Source organism: Pleurodeles waltl, unplaced genomic scaffold (genome assembly GCF_031143425.1).
Source record: "Pleurodeles waltl isolate 20211129_DDA unplaced genomic scaffold, aPleWal1.hap1.20221129 scaffold_91, whole genome shotgun sequence".
Classification (NCBI taxonomy): Eukaryota; Metazoa; Chordata; class Amphibia; order Caudata; family Salamandridae; genus Pleurodeles; species Pleurodeles waltl.
In genome coordinates, this window is record NW_027150403.1 from 1,156,614 (window position 1) to 1,175,399 (window position 18,786).

The following is an 18,786-nucleotide window of genomic DNA, read 5'->3' on the forward strand; positions in this document are numbered from 1 at the left end:
AAATCTGGGCCAAAATGTCTAAAGGATAGAGGCTTTTTATGTCATGTTCGATAAAGACCATGCAAATGACTCTAGTCGTACTGCAGAAGAGAGTACCATGTGCAGTTTCTTGCTTTGGGATGTAGTCTCCCACTCTGTGTCACCAATCCTCCGAGCAGGGTCGGAGCCGTTGCATTTCTGTGCCCAGGCTCGTTGGTCTAGGGGTATGATTCACGCTTAGGGTGTGAGAGGTCCCGGGTTCAAATCCCGGACGAGCCCATTTTAGCGGAAAACAATCAAATCCTGCTCAAAATACACAACCCCTCAACATTTCTCATTCCACTCGAAGCATTGTTGCGCAAAACATATTTTTTGCCTCAGGCGAAAAATGGATTACAATGCCTTGGCTTCCTTCCTGCTTGCTCTCAGTGCGCCCTGTGTGATGATTTCACAGGCTCTCCTTCCTGGCATTTAGGCATCAGATATTTGTCTGTCTCTGCCCGCAGCTGTGGGATTTTTCAGGACGTCTGAGTGTATGCATGCTGGCCGACACCGCTGCAATTTTCACACTTACCCCTCGCATTCCGAGCAACTGCTGATAAAGTATAGAGGAAATCGTGCAAACATATGAGGGGAACTGTGCTCCTTCAGACAAATCAGCAAGCTTGTTTCTGTAGTGTAGTGGTTATCACGTTCGCCTCACACGCGAACAGTCCCCGGTTTGAGACCGGGCAGAAACACTTGGCAGCAGCAGTTTTTGTGTTTGCTCCCTAAAACCTCAGTCTCTCTCAATGCACACTTAGACAGAAATGACCTTTAAAAACTTGTGACCTGTGTAAAACGTGCTTTACTATTGCAGGACGCTAAAAAGTTATCTGCACCCCTTGGTGGTCGTGCATGTGCATTTTTTCTTGTTCTGTTTATTTATTTTTTTTCTTGGCCATGTTATATTGTGGGGCCTTTAAAGCTGTGACTTTGATAGGAACATTGCAAGCGGCAAAATCAACAAGTGCAGACTGAAGAGTCCGACCTGCACACTGTTTTGGCAGTCAGGATGGACGAGTGGTCTAAGGCGCCAGACTCAAGAGAGCTTGATCTTCAGTGAAGCTGAGCCTTCTGGTCTCTTCATGGAGGCGTGGGTTCAAATCCCACTTCTGACAGGTGTATTTTCTTCCCTTAAATCTTGCTCTGCTTGCAGAGCCAGCTCCTCCACCACTATCTTTGGAAGCTGCTGTGGCATGTGAGGAGAAATCCACCAACCCATCGGCTGGGCCCTCAATCAAAATTCTGTGTATTACTGGAAGGGGCGTCTCAGGCACACCTTCTGTTAGAGCTGCACTTTATGACAGTAACTACCATGCTGGTTTCTACTTAAGCAGTTGATTCTATCGTTTGAAGTGAGGCTCTCCTGCCACCTTTTGGGCAAAGAAGACTCTGCCCCTGCAACAACACAGGCAGACAAGCTCAAACTAGGTTTCTTGGTTAGGTGGGCGGAGCATATTGGCAATGGTGCCTCCTCGTGACTTGCAATTTACATGAAGAAGACAGAGAGGCAGCTGGGAGTAGGCAGTACCCATGAACCCCTGAACACTGTCTTGCGACTAGCACACAATTCTGAAATGAGGCGGGGGAAAGGAGGTGATTTCCCCCTCAAGGGCCATTCCGGGAAATCAGCCACCCTGCGTCTCCCAGGTGAGTGTTTCAGGCCTATGAGCCACTAATATAAATCTCGCCTGATTGAGCCAGATCGAGTGCTGATCGAGCAAGTGTGCTTGAATCCAAGAGGCATGCTCCTCTGGCTCAAGAGCTAGCAGGCCCTTCAGTGCTTCTGGTTGGGAAGTCTAAGGTGCAAGGGTCCATGACTTGCAGCGGGTTACAACTACCAGAAAGGGTCTGCTTTTCACATCAGTCCCCTAGTTCAGCTCACTGGCACAGGGCATTTTGACTACCTCTTGCCTTGCTAGAGACAAACAAAAAATCCTTGACAGAAAACATCAATTGCTATGGCACTCTTAGAGAGAGAGACCCTCCAAATGGCCCTGCTTTTCTGAAAGACGCTTCAGAAGATGTTTCAAATGACTATGCAGCGGCAGTCTAGTTGGTATAGGGGTATGATTCTCGCTTCGGGTGTGAGAGGACCTCAGTTCAAATCCCAGACCAACCCCTACCTTTATAGGTTCAGTCTGTGTTTTAAACAGGAGTGTTTCTGCTTTTCACTCTTGTAAGATGTCATGTTGCAATGCAATACATGCTTTATACTGGCGTCGAGACGGTTCAGCATCATGAAGGTATGCGAGATTTCTTTGCAACTGCTTTTCTGTGCTGGAGCAGCAGTGCTCGTAGGAACATTAAATGCACAGTGCTTCTCCATGGTAATTTCGGGTCCAGTTCTGAAATCACCTCTTGGAATGAAAGTGATCCCAGTTCCTTTCTTCCAAGGGAAGAGATCGTGTTCTGGAAGGCTCAGCTTTGAGCGTCATGAACATTGGCCCTCATCCTTGCATCCCAGTCCAATGCATAGCCACATAAAGCAAGCAGGTGTGTCTGTTTCCATAGTGTGGTGGTTCCAGTACAATGCATAGCCACATGAAGCAAGCCGGCAAGTGTGTCTGTTTGTGTAGTGTAGTGGTTATCATGCGCACCTCACATGCGAAAGGTCCCTGGTTCGAGTCGCTGGGCTTTTTCACAGTATTTGCATTTCCTGCCTCACCTGACAGGCAAGCTGAGATAAAAGAGACTGTGTCTATCCCTCACCATCGTGAGGTACTACGCTCCTGGGGCATCTGTCACAGCTCACCAAGAGGAGTTGCGCTAGCTTACGGCAGTCAGTTGCTCACTGTTTGACCTTTGCAATGAAGCCTGAGCCTACAGCATTCAAGCCAGCCAAGGAAGGAAGGAACGAGAGCGAAAATAGCTTTCCTGCGCTCACCAAGAACACACAACTTGAGCAAATAAAGTGCCAGACTTACAAGGCCCTATCGCCACCGGAGCATCACTTTTAGTGACGCCCCGGTGGCACTATGCACTGCGCGGTATTTACAAGATGGCGTTCAGCCACTTTTTGTGGCTTAACACCACCTTGTAAATACGGCCCCTTAGCACGCAGCGCGTTCCCTGGAAGGGGCGTGCAATGGGTGTTGTTGGGAGTGTGCCACAGCAACACCATAGCATTTTGATGCTGCTCCAGATTTAAGAGTTGGCGTAAATCTGCGTCAGCGCCAAAATCCAACGCCATCCCAGGGGTATCGTTAGAGTGGCGCACTGAGGAGAAATGTTTTCATTTCTCCTTGTTTTTGCTCTTTCTATGTGTGATGCATTCTGCAGCACACATAGAAGTAAGAGCAAATCACCATTGAAGATTTTTTTTTTGGGCAGGAAGGTGTCCCTTCCTGCACAAAAACAATTTCCCCCTCAACGCAGTCATCCTTGTACCATGGTGCAAGAACGGCTGCGTTGGCGCTCAGCAGCTAATTTAGAGCTGGCGCAGGGGGAAGCACAGGGGTGCGCTGTATTCTACTAAATACAGCGCTTTCCTGCATTTTGAAAATGACGGCGCGTGGGGCTTGCAAATTTGGCACAGCGTCGCGCTTAGTCATTTTCTTGTAAATCTGGGCCAAAATGTCTAAAGGATAGAGGCTTTTTATGTCATGTTCGATGAAGACCATGCAAATGACTCTAGTCGTACTGCAGAAGAGAGCACCATGTGCAGTTTCTTGCTTTGGGATGTAGTCTCCCACTCTCTGTCACCAACCCTCCGAGCAGGGTCGGAGCCGTTGCATTTCTGTGCCCAGGCTCGTTGGTCTAGGGGTATGATTCTCGCTTAGGGTGCGAGAGGTCCCGGGTTCAAATCCCAGACGAGCCCATTTTAGCGGAAAACAATCAAATCCTGCTCAAAATACACAACCCCTCAACATTTCTCATTCCACTCGAAGCATTGTTGCGCAAAACATATTTTTTGCCTCAGGCGAAAAATGGATTACAATGCCTTGGCTTCCTTCCTGCTTGCTCTCAGTGCGCCCTGTGTGATGATTTCACAGGCTCTCCTTCCTGGCATTTAGGCATCAGATATTTGTCTGTCTCTGCCCGCAGCTGTTGGATTTTTCAGGACGTTTGAGTGTATGCATGCTGGCCGACACCGCTGCAATTTTCACACTTACCCCTCGCATTCCGAGCAACTGCTGATAAAGTATAGAGGAAATCGGGCAAACATATGAGGGGAACTGTGCTCCTTCAGTCAAGTCAGCAAGCTTGTTTCTGTAGTGTAGTGGTTATCACGTTCGCCTCACACGCGAAAAGTCCCCGGTTCGAGACCGGGCAGAAACACTTGGCAGCTGCAGCTTTTGTGTTTGCTCCCTAAAACCTCAGTCTCTCTCAATGCACACTTAGACAGAAATGACCTTTAAAAACTTGTGACCTGTGTAAAACGTGCTTTACTATTGCAGGACGCTAAAAAGTTATCTGCATCCCTCGGTGGTCGTGCATGTGCATTGTTTCTTGTTCTGTTTTTTTTTCTTTTTCTTGGCCATGTTATATTGTGGGGCCTTTAAAGCTGCGACTTTGATAGGAACATTGCAAGCGGCAAAATCAACAAGTGCAGACTGAAGAGTCCAACCTGCACACTGTTTTGGCTGTCAGGATGGCCGTGTGGTCTAAGGCGCCAGACTCAAGAGAGCTTGATCTTCAGTGAAGCTGAGCCTTCTGGTCTCTTCATGGAGGCGTGGGTTCAAATCCCACTTCTGACAGGTGTATTTTCTTCCCTTAAATCTTGCTCTGCTTGCAGAGCCAGCTCCTCACACCACTATCTTTGGAAGCTGCTGTGGCATGTGAGGAGAAATCCACCAACCCATCGGCTGGGCCCTCAATCAAAATTCTGTGTATTACTGGAAGGGGCGTCTCAGGCACACCTTCTGTTAGAGCTGCACTTTATGACAGTAACTACCATGCTGATTTCTACTTAAGCAGTTGATTCTATCGTTTGAAGTGAGGCTCTCCTGCCACCTTTTGGGCAAAGAAGACTCTGCCCCTGCAACAACACAGGCAGACAAGCTCAAACTAGGTTTCTTGGTTAGGTGGGCGGAGCATATTGGCAATGGTGCCTCCTCGTGACATGCAATTTACATGAAGAAGACAGAGAGGCAGCTGGGAGTAGGCAGTACCCATGAACCCCTGAACACTGTCTTGCGACTAGCACACAATTCTAAAATGAGGCGGGGGAAAGGAGGTGATTTCCCCATCAAGGGCCATTCCGGGAAATCAGCCACCCTGCGTCTCCCAGGTGAGTGTTTCAGGCCTATGAGCCACTAATATAAATCTCGCCTGATCGAGCCCTGATCGAGCAAGTGTGCTTGAATCCAAGAGGCATGCTCCTCTGGCTCAAGAGCTAGCAGGCCCTTCAGTGCTTCTGGTTGGGAAGTCTAAGGTGCAAGGGTCCATGACTTGCAGCGGGTTACAACTACCAGAAAGGGTCTGCTTTTCACATCAGTGCCCTAGTTCAGCTCACTGGCACAGGGCATTTTGACCACCTCTTGCCTTGCTAGAGACAAACAAAAAATCCTTGACAGAAAACATCAATTGCTATGGCACGCTTAGAGAGAGAGAGCCTCCAAATGGCCCTGCTTTTCTGAAAGACGCTTCAGAAGATGTTTCAAATGACTATGCATCGGCAGTCTAGTTGGTATAGGGGTATGATTCTTGCTTTGGGTGTGAGAGGACCTCGGTTCAAATCCCCGACAAACCCCTACCTTTATAGGTTCAGTCTGTGTTTTAAACAGGAGTGTTTCTGCTTTTCACTCTTGTAAGATGTCATGTTGCAATGCAATACATGCTTTATACTGGCGTCGAGACGGTTCAGCATCATGAAGGTATGCGAGATTTCTTTACAACTGCTTTTCTGTGCTGGAGCAGCAGTGCTCGTAGGAACATTAAATGCACAGTGCTTCTCCATGGTAATTTCGGGTCCAGTTCTGAAATCACCTCTTGGAATGAAAGTGATCCCAGTTCCTTTCTTCCAAGGGAAGAGATCGTGTTCCGGAAGGCTCAGCTTTGAGCGTCATGAACATTGGCCCTCATCCTTGCATCCCAGTCCAATGCATAGCCACATAAAGCAAGCAGGTGTGTCTGTTTCCATAGTGTGGTGGTTCCAGTACAATGCATAGCCACATGAAGCAAGCCGGCAAGTGTGTCTGTTTGTGTAGTGTAGTGGTTATCAAGCGCACCTCACATGCGAAAGGTCCCTGGTTCGAGTTGCTGGGCTTTTTCACAGTATTTGCATTTCCTGCCTCACCTGACAGGCAAGCTGAGATAAAAGAGACTGTGTCTATCCCTCACCATCGTGAGGTACTACGCTCCTGGGGCATCTGTCACAGCTCACCAAGAGGAGTTGCGCCAGCTTACGGCAGTCAGTTGCTCACTGTTTGACCTTTGCAATGTAGCCTGAGCCTACAGCATTCAAGCCAGCCAAGGAAGGAAGGTACGAGAGCGAAAATAGCTTTCCTGCCCTCACCAAGAACACACACCTTGAGCAAATAAAGTGCCAGACTTACAAGGCCCTATCGCCACCGGAGCATCACTTTTAGTGACGCCCCGGTGGCACTATGCACTGCGCGGTATTTACAAGATGGCGTTCAGCCACTTTTTGTGGCTTAACACCACCTTGTAAATACGGCCCCTTAGCACGCAGCGCGTTCCCTGGAAGGGGCGTGCAATGGGTGTTGTTGGGAGTGTGCCACAGCAACACCATAGCATTTTGATGCTGCTCCAGATTTAGGAGTTGGCGTAAATCTGCGTCAGCGCCAAAATCCAACGCCATCCCAGGGGTGTCGTTAGAGTGGTGCACTGAGGAGAAATGTTTTAATTTCTCCTTGTTTTTGCTCTTTCTATGTGTGATGCATTCTGCAGCACACATAGAAGTAAGAGCAAATCACCATTGAAGATTTTTTTTTTGGGCAGGAAGGTGTCCCTTCCTGCACAAAAACAATTTCCCCCTCAACGCAGTCATCCTTGTACCATGGTGCAAGAACGGCTGCGTTGGCGCTCAGCAGCTAATTTAGAGCTGGCACAGGGGGAAGCACAGGGGTGCGCTGTATTCTACTAAATACGGCGCTTTCCTGCATTTTGAAAATGACGGCGCGTGGGGCTTGCAAATTTGGCACAGCGTCGCGCTTAGTCATTTTCTTGTAAATCTGGGCCAAAATGTCTAAAGGATAGAGGCTTTTTATGTCATGTTCGATGAAGACCATGCAAATGACTCTAGTCGTACTGCAGAAGAGAGCACCATGTGCAGTTTCTTGCTTTGGGATATAGTCTCCCACTCTCTGTCACCAACCCTCCGAGCAGGGTCGGAGCCGTTGCATTTCTGTGCCCAGGCTCGTTGGTCTAGGGGTATGATTCTCGCTTAGGGTGCGATAGGTCCCGGGTTCAAATCCCGGACGAGCCCATTTTAGCGGAAAACAATCAAATCCTGCTCAAAATACACAACCCCTCAACATTTCTCATTCCACTCGAAGCATTGTTCCGCAAAACATATTTTTTGCCTCAGGCGAAAAATGGATTACAATGCCTTGGCTTCCCTCCTGCTTGCTCTCAGTGCGCCCTGTGTGATGATTTCACAGGCTCTCCTTCCTGGCATTTAGGCATCAGATATTTGTCTGTCTCTGCACGCAGCTGTGGGATTTTTCAGGACGTCTGAGTGTATGCATGCTGGCCGACACCGCTGCAATTTTCACACTTACCCCTCGCATTCCGAGCAACTGCTGATAAAGTATAGAGGAAATCGTGCAAACATATGAGGGGAACTGTGCTCCTTCAGTCAAATCAGCAAGCTTGTTTCTGTAGTGTAGTGGTTATCACGTTCGCCTCACACGCGAAAAGTCCCCGGTTTGAGACCGGGCAGAAGCACTTGGCAGCAGCAGCTTTTGTGTTTGCTCCCTAAAACCTCAGTCTCTCTCAATGCACACTTAGACAGAAATGACCTTTAAAAACTTGTGACCTGTGTAAAACGTGCTTTACTATTGCAGGACGCTAAAAAGTTATCTGCATCCCTCGGTGGTCGTGCATGTGCATTGTTTCTTGTTCTGTTTTTTTTTTTTTTCTTGGCCATGTTATATTGTTGGGCCTTTAAAGCTGTGACTTTGATAGGAACATTGCAAGCGGCAAAATCAACAAGTGCAGACTGAAGAGTCCGACCTGCACACTGTTTTGGCAGTCAGGATGGCCGAGTGGTCTAAGGCGCCAGACTCAAGAGAGCTTGATCTTCAGTGAAGCTGAGCCTTCTGGTCTCTTCATGGAGGCGTGGGTCCAAATCCCACTTCTGACAGGTGTATTTTCTTCCCTTAAATCTTGCTCTGCTTGCAGAGCCAGCTCCTCACACCACTATCTTTGGAAGCTGCTGTGGCATGTGAGGAGAAATCCACCAACCCATCGGCTGGGCCCTCAATCAAAATTCTGTGTATTACTGGAAGGGGCGTCTCAGGCACACCTTCTGTTAGAGCTGCACTTTATGATAGTAACTACCATGCTGGTTTCTACTTAAGCAGTTGATTCTATCGTTTGAAGTGAGGCTCTCCTGCCACCTTTTGGGCAAAGAAGACTCTGCCCCTGCAACAACACAGGCAGACAAGCTCAAACTAGGTTTCTTGGTTAGGTGGGCGGAGCATATTGGCAATGGTGCCTCCTCGTGACTTGCAATTTACATGAAGAAGACAGAGAGGCAGCTGGGAGTAGGCAGTACCCATGAACCCCTGAACACTGTCTTGCGACTAGCACACAATTCTGAAATGAGGCGGGGAAAGGAGGTGATTTCCCCATCAAGGGCCATTCCGGGAAATCAGCCACCCTGCGTCTCCCAGGTGAGTGTTTCAGGCCTATGAGCCACTAATATAAATCTCGCCTGATCGAGTGCTGATCGAGCAAGTGTGCTTGAATCCAAGAGGCATGCTCCTCTGGCTCAAGAGCTAGCAGGCCCTTCAGTGCTTGTGGTTGGGAAGTCTAAGGTGCAAGGGTCCATGACTTGCAGCGGGTTACAACTACCAGAAAGGGTCTGCTTTTCACATCAGTGCCCTAGTTCAGCTCACTGGCACAGGGCATTTTGACTACCTCTTGCCTTGCTAGAGGCAAACAAAAAATCCTTGACAGAAAACATCAATTGCTATGGCACGCTTAGAGAGAGAGAACCTCCAAATGGCCCTGCTTTTCTGAAAGACGCTTCAGAAGATGTTTCAAATGACTATGCAGCGGCAGTCTAGTTGGTATAGGGGTATGATTCTCGCTTCGGGTGTGAGAGGACCTCGGTTCAAATCCCAGACCAACCCCTACCTTTATAGGTTCAGTCTGTGTTTTAAACAGGAGTGTTTCTGCTTTTCACTCTTGTAAGATGTCATGTTGCAATGCAATACATGCTTTATACTGGCGTCGAGACGGTTCAGCATCATGAAGGTATGCGAGATTTCTTTGCAACTGCTTTTCTGTGCTGGAGCAGCAGTGCTCGTAGGAACATTAAATGCACAGTGCTTCTCCATGGTAATTTCGGGTCCAGTTCTGAAATCACCTCTTGGAATGAAAGTGATCCCAGTTCCTTTCTTCCAAGGGAAGAGATCGTGTTCTGGAAGGCTCAGCTTTGAGCGTCATGAACATTGGCCCTCATCCTTGCATCCCAGTCCAATGCATAGCCACATAAAGCAAGCAGGTGTGTCTGTTTCCATAGTGTGGTGGTTCCAGTACAATGCATAGCCACATGAAGCAAGCCGGCAAGTGTGTATGCTTGTGTAGTGTAGTGGTTATCATGCGCACCTCACATGCGAAAGGTTCCTGGTTCGAGTCACTGGGCTTTTTCACAGTATTTGCATTTCCTGCCTCACCTGACAGGCAAGCTGAGATAAAAGAGACTGTGTCTATCCCTCACCATCGTGAGGTACTACGCTCCTGGGGCATCTGTCACAGGTCACCAAGAGGAGTTGCGCCAGCTTACGGCAGTCAGTTGCTCACTGTTTGACCTTTGCAATGTAGCCTGAGCCTACAGCATTCAAGCCAGCCAAGGAAGGAAGGTACGAGAGCGAAAATAGCTTTCCTGCCCTCACCAAGAACACACACCTTGAGCAAATAAAGTGCCAGACTTACAAGGCCCTATCGCCACCGGAGCATCACTTTTAGTGACGCCCCGGTGGCACTATGCACTGCGCGGTATTTACAAGATGGCGTTCAGCCACTTTTTGTGGCTTAACACCACCTTGTAAATACGGCCCCTTAGCACGCAGCGCGTTCCCTGGAAGGGGCGTGCAATGGGTGTTGTTGGGAGTGTGCCACAGCAACACCATAGCATTTTGATGCTGCTCCAGATTTAGGAGTTGGCGTAAATCTGCGTCAGCGCCAAAATCCAACGCCATCCCAGGGGTGTCGTTAGAGTGGCGCACTGACGAGAAATGTTTTAATTTCTCCTTGTTTTTGCTCTTTCTATGTGTGATGCATTCTGCAGCACACATAGAAGTAAGAGCAAATCACCATTGAAGATTTTTTTTTTGGGCAGGAAGGTGTCCCTTCCTGCACAAAAACAATTTCCCCCTCAACGCAGTCATCCTTGTACCATGGTGCAAGAACGGCTGCGTTGGCGCTCAGCAGCTAATTTAGAGCTGGCACAGGGGGAAGCATTCTACTAAATACGGCGCTTTCCTGCATTTTGAAAATGACGGCGCGTGGGGCTTGCAAATTTGGCACAGCGTCGCGCTTAGTCATTTTCTTGTAAATCTGGGCCAAAATGTCTAAAGGATAGAGGCTTTTTATGTCATGTTCGATGAAGACCATGCAAATGACTCTAGTCGTACTGCAGAAGAGAGCACCATGTGCAGTTTCTTGCTTTGGGATATAGTCTCCCACTCTCTGTCACCAACCCTCCGAGCAGGGTCGGAGCCGTTGCGTTTCTGTGCCCAGGCTCGTTGGTCTAGGGGTATGATTCTCGCTTAGGGTGCGAGAGGTCCCGGGTTCAAATCCCGGACGAGCCCATTTTAGCGGAAAACAATCAAATCCTGCTCAAAATACACAACCCCTCAACATTTCTCATTCCACTCGAAGCATTGTTCCGCAAAACATATTTTTTGCCTCAGGCGAAAAATGGATTACAATGCCTTGGCTTCCCTCCTGCTTGCTCTCAGTGCGCCCTGTGTGATGATTTCACAGGCTCTCCTTCCTGGCATTTAGGCATCAGATATTTGTCTGTCTCTGCACGCAGCTGTGGGATTTTTCAGGACGTCTGAGTGTATGCATGCTGGCCGACACCGCTGCAATTTTCACACTTACCCCTCGCATTCCGAGCAACTGCTGATAAAGTATAGAGGAAATCGTGCAAACATATGAGGGGAACTGTGCTCCTTCAGTCAAATCAGCAAGTTTGTTTCTGTAGTGTAGTGGTTATCACGTTCGCCTCACACGCGAAAAGTCCCCGGTTTGAGACTTGGCAGCAGCATCTTTTGTGTTTGCTCCCTAAAACCTCAGTCTCTCTCAATGCACACTTAGACAGAAATGACCTTTAAAAACTTGTGACCTGTGTAAAACGTGCTTTACTATTGCAGGACGCTAAAAAGTTATCTGCATCCCTCGGTGGTCGTGCATGTGCATTGTTTCTTGTTCTGTTTTTTTTTTTTTTTCTTGGCCATGTTATATTGTTGGGCCTTTAAAGCTGTGACTTTGATAGGAACATTGCAAGCGGCAAAATCAACAAGTGCAGACTGAAGAGTCCGACCTGCACACTGTTTTGGCTGTCAGGATGGCCGAGTGGTCTAAGGCGCCAGACTCAAGAGAGCTTGATCTTCAGTGAAGCTGAGCCTTCTGGTCTCTTCATGGAGGCGTGGGTTCAAATCCCACTTCTGACAGGTGTATTTTCTTCCCTTAAATCTTGCTCTGCTTGCAGAGCCAGCTCCTCACACCACTATCTTTGGAAGCTGCTGTGGCATGTGAGGAGAAATCCACCAACCCATCGGCTGGGCCCTCAATCAAAATTCTGTGTATTACTGGAAGGGGCGTCTCAGGCACACCTTCTGTTAGAGCTGCACTTTATGACAGTAACTACCATGCTGGTTTCTACTTAAGCAGTTGATTCTATCGTTTGAAGTGAGGCTCTCCTGCCACCTTTTGGGCAAAGAAGACTCTGCCCCTGCAACAACACAGGCAGACAAGCTCAAACTAGGTTTCTTGGTTAGGTGGGCGGAGCATATTGGCAATGGTGCCTCCTCGTGACTTGCAATTTACATGAAGAAGACAGAGAGGCAGCTGGGAGTAGGCAGTACCCATGAACCCCTGAACACTGTCTTGCGACTAGCACACAATTCTGAAATGAGGCGGGGGAAAGGAGGTGATTTCCCCATCAAGGGCCATTCCGGGAAATCAGCCACCCTGCGTCTCCCAGGTGAGTGTTTCAGGCCTATGAGCCACTAATATAAATCTCGCCTGATCGAGTGCTGATCGAGCAAGTGTGCTTGAATCCAAGAGGCATGCTCCTCTGGCTCAAGAGCTAGCAGGCCCTTCAGTGCTTCTGGTTGGGAAGTCTAAGGTGCAAGGGTCCATGACTTGCAGCGGGTTACAACTACCAGAAAGGGTCTGCTTTTCACATCAGTGCCCTAGTTCAGCTCACTGGCACAGGGCATTTTGACTACCTCTTGCCTTGCTAGAGACAAACAAAAAATCCTTGACAGAAAACATCAATTGCTATGGCACGCTTAGAGAGAGAGAACCTCCAAATGGCCCTGCTTTTCTGAAAGACGCTTCAGAAGATGTTTCAAATGACTATGCAGCGGCAGTCTAGTTGGTATAGGGGTATGATTCTCGCTTCGGGTGTGAGAGGACCTCGGTTCAAATCCCAGACCAACCCCTACCTTTATAGGTTCAGTCTGTGTTTTAAACAGGAGTGTTTCTGCTTTTCACTCTTGTAAGATGTCATGTTGCAATGCAATACATGCTTTATACTGGCGTCGAGACGGTTCAGCATCATGAAGGTATGCGAGATTTCTTTGCAACTGCTTTTCTGTGCTGGAGCAGCAGTGCTCGTAGGAACATTAAATGCACAGTGCTTCTCCATGGTAATTTCGGGTCCAGTTCTGAAATCACCTCTTGGAATGAAAGTGATCCCAGTTCCTTTCTTCCAAGGGAAGAGATCGTGTTCTGGAAGGCTCAGCTTTGAGCGTCATGAACATTGGCCCTCATCCTTGCATCCCAGTCCAATGCATAGCCACATAAAGCAAGCAGGTGTGTCTGTTTCCATAGTGTGGTGGTTCCAGTACAATGCATAGCCACATGAAGCAAGCCGGCAAGTGTGTCTGTTTGTGTAGTGTAGTGGTTATCATGCGCACCTCACATGCGAAAGGTCCCTGGTTCGAGTCGCTGGGCTTTTTCACAGTATTTGCATTTCCTGCCTCACCTGACAGGCAAGCTGAGATAAAAGAGACTGTGTCTATCCCTCACCATCGTGAGGTACTACGCTCCTGGGGCATCTGTCACAGCTCACCAAGAGGAGTTGCGCTAGCTTACGGCAGTCAGTTGCTCACTGTTTGACCTTTGCAATGAAGCCTGAGCCTACAGCATTCAAGGAAGGAAGGAACGAGAGCGAAAATAGCTTTCCTGCGCTCACCAAGAACACACAACTTGAGCAAATAAAGTGCCAGACTTACAAGGCCCTATCGCCACCGGAGCATCACTTTTAGTGACGCCCCGGTGGCACTATGCACTGCGCGGTATTTACAAGATGGCGTTCAGCCACTTTTTGTGGCTTAACACCACCTTGTAAATACGGCCCCTTAGCACGCAGCGCGTTCCCTGGAAGGGGCGTGCAATGGGTGTTGTTGGGAGTGTGCCACAGCAACACCATAGCATTTTGATGCTGCTCCATATTTAAGAGTTGGCGTAAATCTGCGTCAGCGCCAAAATCCAACGCCATCCCAGGGGTATCGTTAGAGTGGCGCACTGAGGAGAAATGTTTTCATTTCTCCTTGTTTTTGCTCTTTCTATGTGTGATGCATTCTGCAGCACACATAGAAGTAAGAGCAAATCACCATTGAAGATTTTTTTTTTGGGCAGGAAGGTGTCCCTTCCTGCACAAAAACAATTTCCCCCTCAACGCAGTCATCCTTGTACCATGGTGCAAGAACGGCTGCGTTGGCGCTCAGCAGCTAATTTAGAGCTGGCGCAGGGGGAAGCACAGGGGTGCGCTGTATTCTACTAAATACAGCGCTTTCCTGCATTTTGAAAATGACGGCGCGTGGGGCTTGCAAATTTGGCACAGCGTCGCGCTTAGTCATTTTCTTGTAAATCTGGGCCAAAATGTCTAAAGGATAGAGGCTTTTTATGTCATGTTCGATGAAGACCATGCAAATGACTCTAGTCGTACTGCAGAAGAGAGCACCATGTGAAGTTTCTTGCTTTGGGATGTAGTCTCCCACTCTCTGTCACCAACCCTCCGAGCAGGGTCGGAGCCGTTGCATTTCTGTGCCCAGGCTCGTTGGTCTAGGGGTATGATTCTCGCTTAGGGTGCGAGAGGTCCCGGGTTCAAATCCCAGACGAGCCCATTTTAGCGGAAAACAATCAAATCCTGCTCAAAATACACAACCCCTCAACATTTCTCATTCCACTCGAAGCATTGTTGCGCAAAACATATTTTTTGCCTCAGGCGAAAAATGGATTACAATGCCTTGGCTTCCTTCCTGCTTGCTCTCAGTGCGCCCTGTGTGATGATTTCACAGGCTCTCCTTCCTGGCATTTAGGCATCAGATATTTGTCTGTCTCTGCCCGCAGCTGTTGGATTTTTCAGGACGTTTGAGTGTATGCATGCTGGCCGACACCGCTGCAATTTTCACACTTACCCCTCGCATTCCGAGCAACTGCTGATAAAGTATAGAGGAAATCGGGCAAACATATGAGGGGAACTGTGCTCCTTCAGTCAAGTCAGCAAGCTTGTTTCTGTAGTGTAGTGGTTATCACGTTCGCCTCACACGCGAAAAGTCCCCGGTTCGAGACCGGGCAGAAACACTTGGCAGCTGCAGCTTTTGTGTTTGCTCCCTAAAACCTCAGTCTCTCTCAATGCACACTTAGACAGAAATGACCTTTAAAAACTTGTGACCTGTGTAAAACGTGCTTTACTATTGCAGGACGCTAAAAAGTTATCTGCATCCCTCGGTGGTCGTGCATGTGCATTGTTTCTTGTTCTGTTTTTTTTTCTTTTTCTTGGCCATGTTATATTGTGGGGCCTTTAAAGCTGCGACTTTGATAGGAACATTGCAAGCGGCAAAATCAACAAGTGCAGACTGAAGAGTCCAACCTGCACACTGTTTTGGCTGTCAGGATGGCCGTGTGGTCTAAGGCGCCAGACTCAAGAGAGCTTGATCTTCAGTGAAGCTGAGCCTTCTGGTCTCTTCATGGAGGCGTGGGTTCAAATCCCACTTCTGACAGGTGTATTTTCTTCCCTTAAATCTTGCTCTGCTTGCAGAGCCAGCTCCTCACACCACTATCTTTGGAAGCTGCTGTGGCATGTGAGGAGAAATCCACCAACCCATCGGCTGGGCCCTCAATCAAAATTCTGTGTATTACTGGAAGGGGCGTCTCAGGCACACCTTCTGTTAGAGCTGCACTTTATGACAGTAACTACCATGCTGATTTCTACTTAAGCAGTTGATTCTATCGTTTGAAGTGAGGCTCTCCTGCCACCTTTTGGGCAAAGAAGACTCTGCCCCTGCAACAACACAGGCAGACAAGCTCAAACTAGGTTTCTTGGTTAGGTGGGCGGAGCATATTGGCAATGGTGCCTCCTCGTGACTTGCAATTTACATGAAGAAGACAGAGAGGCAGCTGGGAGTAGGCAGTACCCATGAACCCCTGAACACTGTCTTGCGACTAGCACACAATTCTAAAATGAGGCGGGGGAAAGGAGGTGATTTCCCCATCAAGGGCCATTCCGGGAAATCAGCCACCCTGCGTCTCCCAGGTGAGTGTTTCAGGCCTATGAGCCACTAATATAAATCTCGCCTGATCGAGCCCTGATCGAGCAAGTGTGCTTGAATCCAAGAGGCATGCTCCTCTGGCTCAAGAGCTAGCAGGCCCTTCAGTGCTTCTGGTTGGGAAGTCTAAGGTGCAAGGGTCCATGACTTGCAGCGGGTTACAACTACCAGAAAGGGTCTGCTTTTCACATCAGTGCCCTAGTTCAGCTCACTGGCACAGGGCATTTTGACCACCTCTTGCCTTGCTAGAGACAAACAAAAAATCCTTGACAGAAAACATCAATTGCTATGGCACGCTTAGAGAGAGAGAGCCTCCAAATGGCCCTGCTTTTCTGAAAGACGCTTCAGAAGATGTTTCAAATGACTATGCATCGGCAGTCTAGTTGGTATAGGGGTATGATTCTTGCTTTGGGTGTGAGAGGACCTCGGTTCAAATCCCCGACAAACCCCTACCTTTATAGGTTCAGTCTGTGTTTTAAACAGGAGTGTTTCTGCTTTTCACTCTTGTAAGATGTCATGTTGCAATGCAATACATGCTTTATACTGGCGTCGAGACGGTTCAGCATCATGAAGGTATGCGAGATTTCTTTACAACTGCTTTTCTGTGCTGGAGCAGCAGTGCTCGTAGGAACATTAAATGCACAGTGCTTCTCCATGGTAATTTCGGGTCCAGTTCTGAAATCACCTCTTGGAATGAAAGTGATCCCAGTTCCTTTCTTCCAAGGGAAGAGATCGTGTTCCGGAAGGCTCAGCTTTGAGCGTCATGAACATTGGCCCTCATCCTTGCATCCCAGTCCAATGCATAGCCACATAAAGCAAGCAGGTGTGTCTGTTTCCATAGTGTGGTGGTTCCAGTACAATGCATAGCCACATGAAGCAAGCCGGCAAGTGTGTCTGTTTGTGTAGTGTAGTGGTTATCAAGCGCACCTCACATGCGAAAGGTCCCTGGTTCGAGTTGCTGGGCTTTTTCACAGTATTTGCATTTCCTGCCTCACCTGACAGGCAAGCTGAGATAAAAGAGACTGTGTCTATCCCTCACCATCGTGAGGTACTACGCTCCTGGGGCATCTGTCACAGCTCACCAAGAGGAGTTGCGCCAGCTTACGGCAGTCAGTTGCTCACTGTTTGACCTTTGCAATGTAGCCTGAGCCTACAGCATTCAAGCCAGCCAAGGAAGGAAGGTACGAGAGCGAAAATAGCTTTCCTGCCCTCACCAAGAACACACACCTTGAGCAAATAAAGTGCCAGACTTACAAGGCCCTATCGCCACCGGAGCATCACTTTTAGTGACGCCCCGGTGGCACTATGCACTGCGCGGTATTTACAAGATGGCGTTCAGCCACTTTTTGTGGCTTAACACCACCTTGTAAATACGGCCCCTTAGCACGCAGCGCGTTCCCTGGAAGGGGCGTGCAATGGGTGTTGTTGGGAGTGTGCCACAGCAACACCATAGCATTTTGATGCTGCTCCAGATTTAGGAGTTGGCGTAAATCTGCGTCAGCGCCAAAATCCAACGCCATCCCAGGGGTGTCGTTAGAGTGGCGCACTGAGGAGAAATGTTTTAATTTCTCCTTGTTTTTGCTCTTTCTATGTGTGATGCATTCTGCAGCACACATAGAAGTAAGAGCAAATCACCATTGAAGATTTTTTTTTTGGGCAGGAAGGTGTCCCTTCCTGCACAAAAACAATTTCCCCCTCAACGCAGTCATCCTTGTACCATGGTGCAAGAACGGCTGCGTTGGCGCTCAGCAGCTAATTTAGAGCTGGCACAGGGGGAAGCACAGGGGTGCGCTGTATTCTACTAAATACGGCGCTTTCCTGCATTTTGAAAATGACGGCGCGTGGGGCTTGCAAATTTGGCACAGCGTCGCGCTTAGTCATTTTCTTGTAAATCTGGGCCAAAATGTCTAAAGGATAGAGGCTTTTTATGTCATGTTCGATGAAGACCATGCAAATGACTCTAGTCGTACTGCAGAAGAGAGCACCATGTGCAGTTTCTTGCTTTGGGATATAGTCTCCCACTCTCTGTCACCAACCCTCCGAGCAGGGTCGGAGCCGTTGCATTTCTGTGCCCAGGCTCGTTGGTCTAGGGGTATGATTCTCGCTTAGGGTGCGATAGGTCCCGGGTTCAAATCCCGGACGAGCCCATTTTAGCGGAAAACAATCAAATCCTGCTCAAAATACACAACCCCTCAACATTTCTCATTCCACTCGAAGCATTGTTCCGCAAAACATATTTTTTGCCTCAGGCGAAAAATGGATTACAATGCCTTGGCTTCCCTCCTGCTTGCTCTCAGTGCGCCCTGTGTGATGATTTCACAGGCTCTCCTTCCTGGCATTTAGGCATCAGATATTTGTCTGTCTCTGCACGCAGCTGTGGGATTTTTCAGGACGTCTGAGTGTATGCATGCTGGCCGACACCGCTGCAATTTTCACACTTACCCCTCGCATTCCGAGCAACTGCTGATAAAGTATAGAGGAAATCGTGCAAACATATGAGGGGAACTGTGCTCCTTCAGTCAAATCAGCAAGCTTGTTTCTGTAGTGTAGTGGTTATCACGTTCGCCTCACACGCGAAAAGTCCCCGGTTTGAGACCGGGCAGAAGCACTTGGCAGCAGCAGCTTTTGTGTTTGCTCCCTAAAACCTCAGTCTCTCTCAATGCACACTTAGACAGAAATGACCTTTAAAAACTTGTGACCTGTGTAAAACGTGCTTTACTATTGCAGGACGCTAAAAAGTTATCTGCATCCCTCGGTGGTCGTGCATGTGCATTGTTTCTTGTTCTGTTTTTTTTTTTTTTCTTGGCCATGTTATATTGTTGGGCCTTTAAAGCTGTGA

The 18,786-nt window shown here is 48.5% G+C and overlaps 6 non-coding genes across 6 annotated transcripts; all 6 read left to right on the forward strand.

The window, feature by feature from the left end:
• Nucleotides 1-3,769: 3,769 nt before the first annotated feature.
• Nucleotides 3,770-3,841, forward strand: TRNAP-AGG (transfer RNA proline (anticodon AGG)). The gene has a single exon. It is a non-coding gene; the product is annotated as a tRNA-Pro (tRNA).
• Nucleotides 3,842-4,229: 388 nt separating this feature from the next.
• On the forward strand, nucleotides 4,230-4,302 carry TRNAV-CAC (transfer RNA valine (anticodon CAC)). The gene has a single exon. It is a non-coding gene; the product is annotated as a tRNA-Val (tRNA).
• A 6,596-nt stretch (nucleotides 4,303-10,898) lies between these two features.
• Nucleotides 10,899-10,970, forward strand: TRNAP-AGG (transfer RNA proline (anticodon AGG)). Its single transcript has one exon. It is a non-coding gene; the product is annotated as a tRNA-Pro (tRNA).
• Nucleotides 10,971-11,725: 755 nt separating this feature from the next.
• TRNAL-CAA (transfer RNA leucine (anticodon CAA)) lies at nucleotides 11,726-11,837 on the forward strand. The gene is made up of 2 exons: nucleotides 11,726-11,763; nucleotides 11,792-11,837. It is a non-coding gene; the product is annotated as a tRNA-Leu (tRNA).
• A 2,612-nt stretch (nucleotides 11,838-14,449) lies between these two features.
• Nucleotides 14,450-14,521, forward strand: TRNAP-AGG (transfer RNA proline (anticodon AGG)). The gene has a single exon. It is a non-coding gene; the product is annotated as a tRNA-Pro (tRNA).
• A 388-nt stretch (nucleotides 14,522-14,909) lies between these two features.
• Nucleotides 14,910-14,982, forward strand: TRNAV-CAC (transfer RNA valine (anticodon CAC)). Its single transcript has one exon. It is a non-coding gene; the product is annotated as a tRNA-Val (tRNA).
• Nucleotides 14,983-18,786: the final 3,804 nt, after the last annotated feature.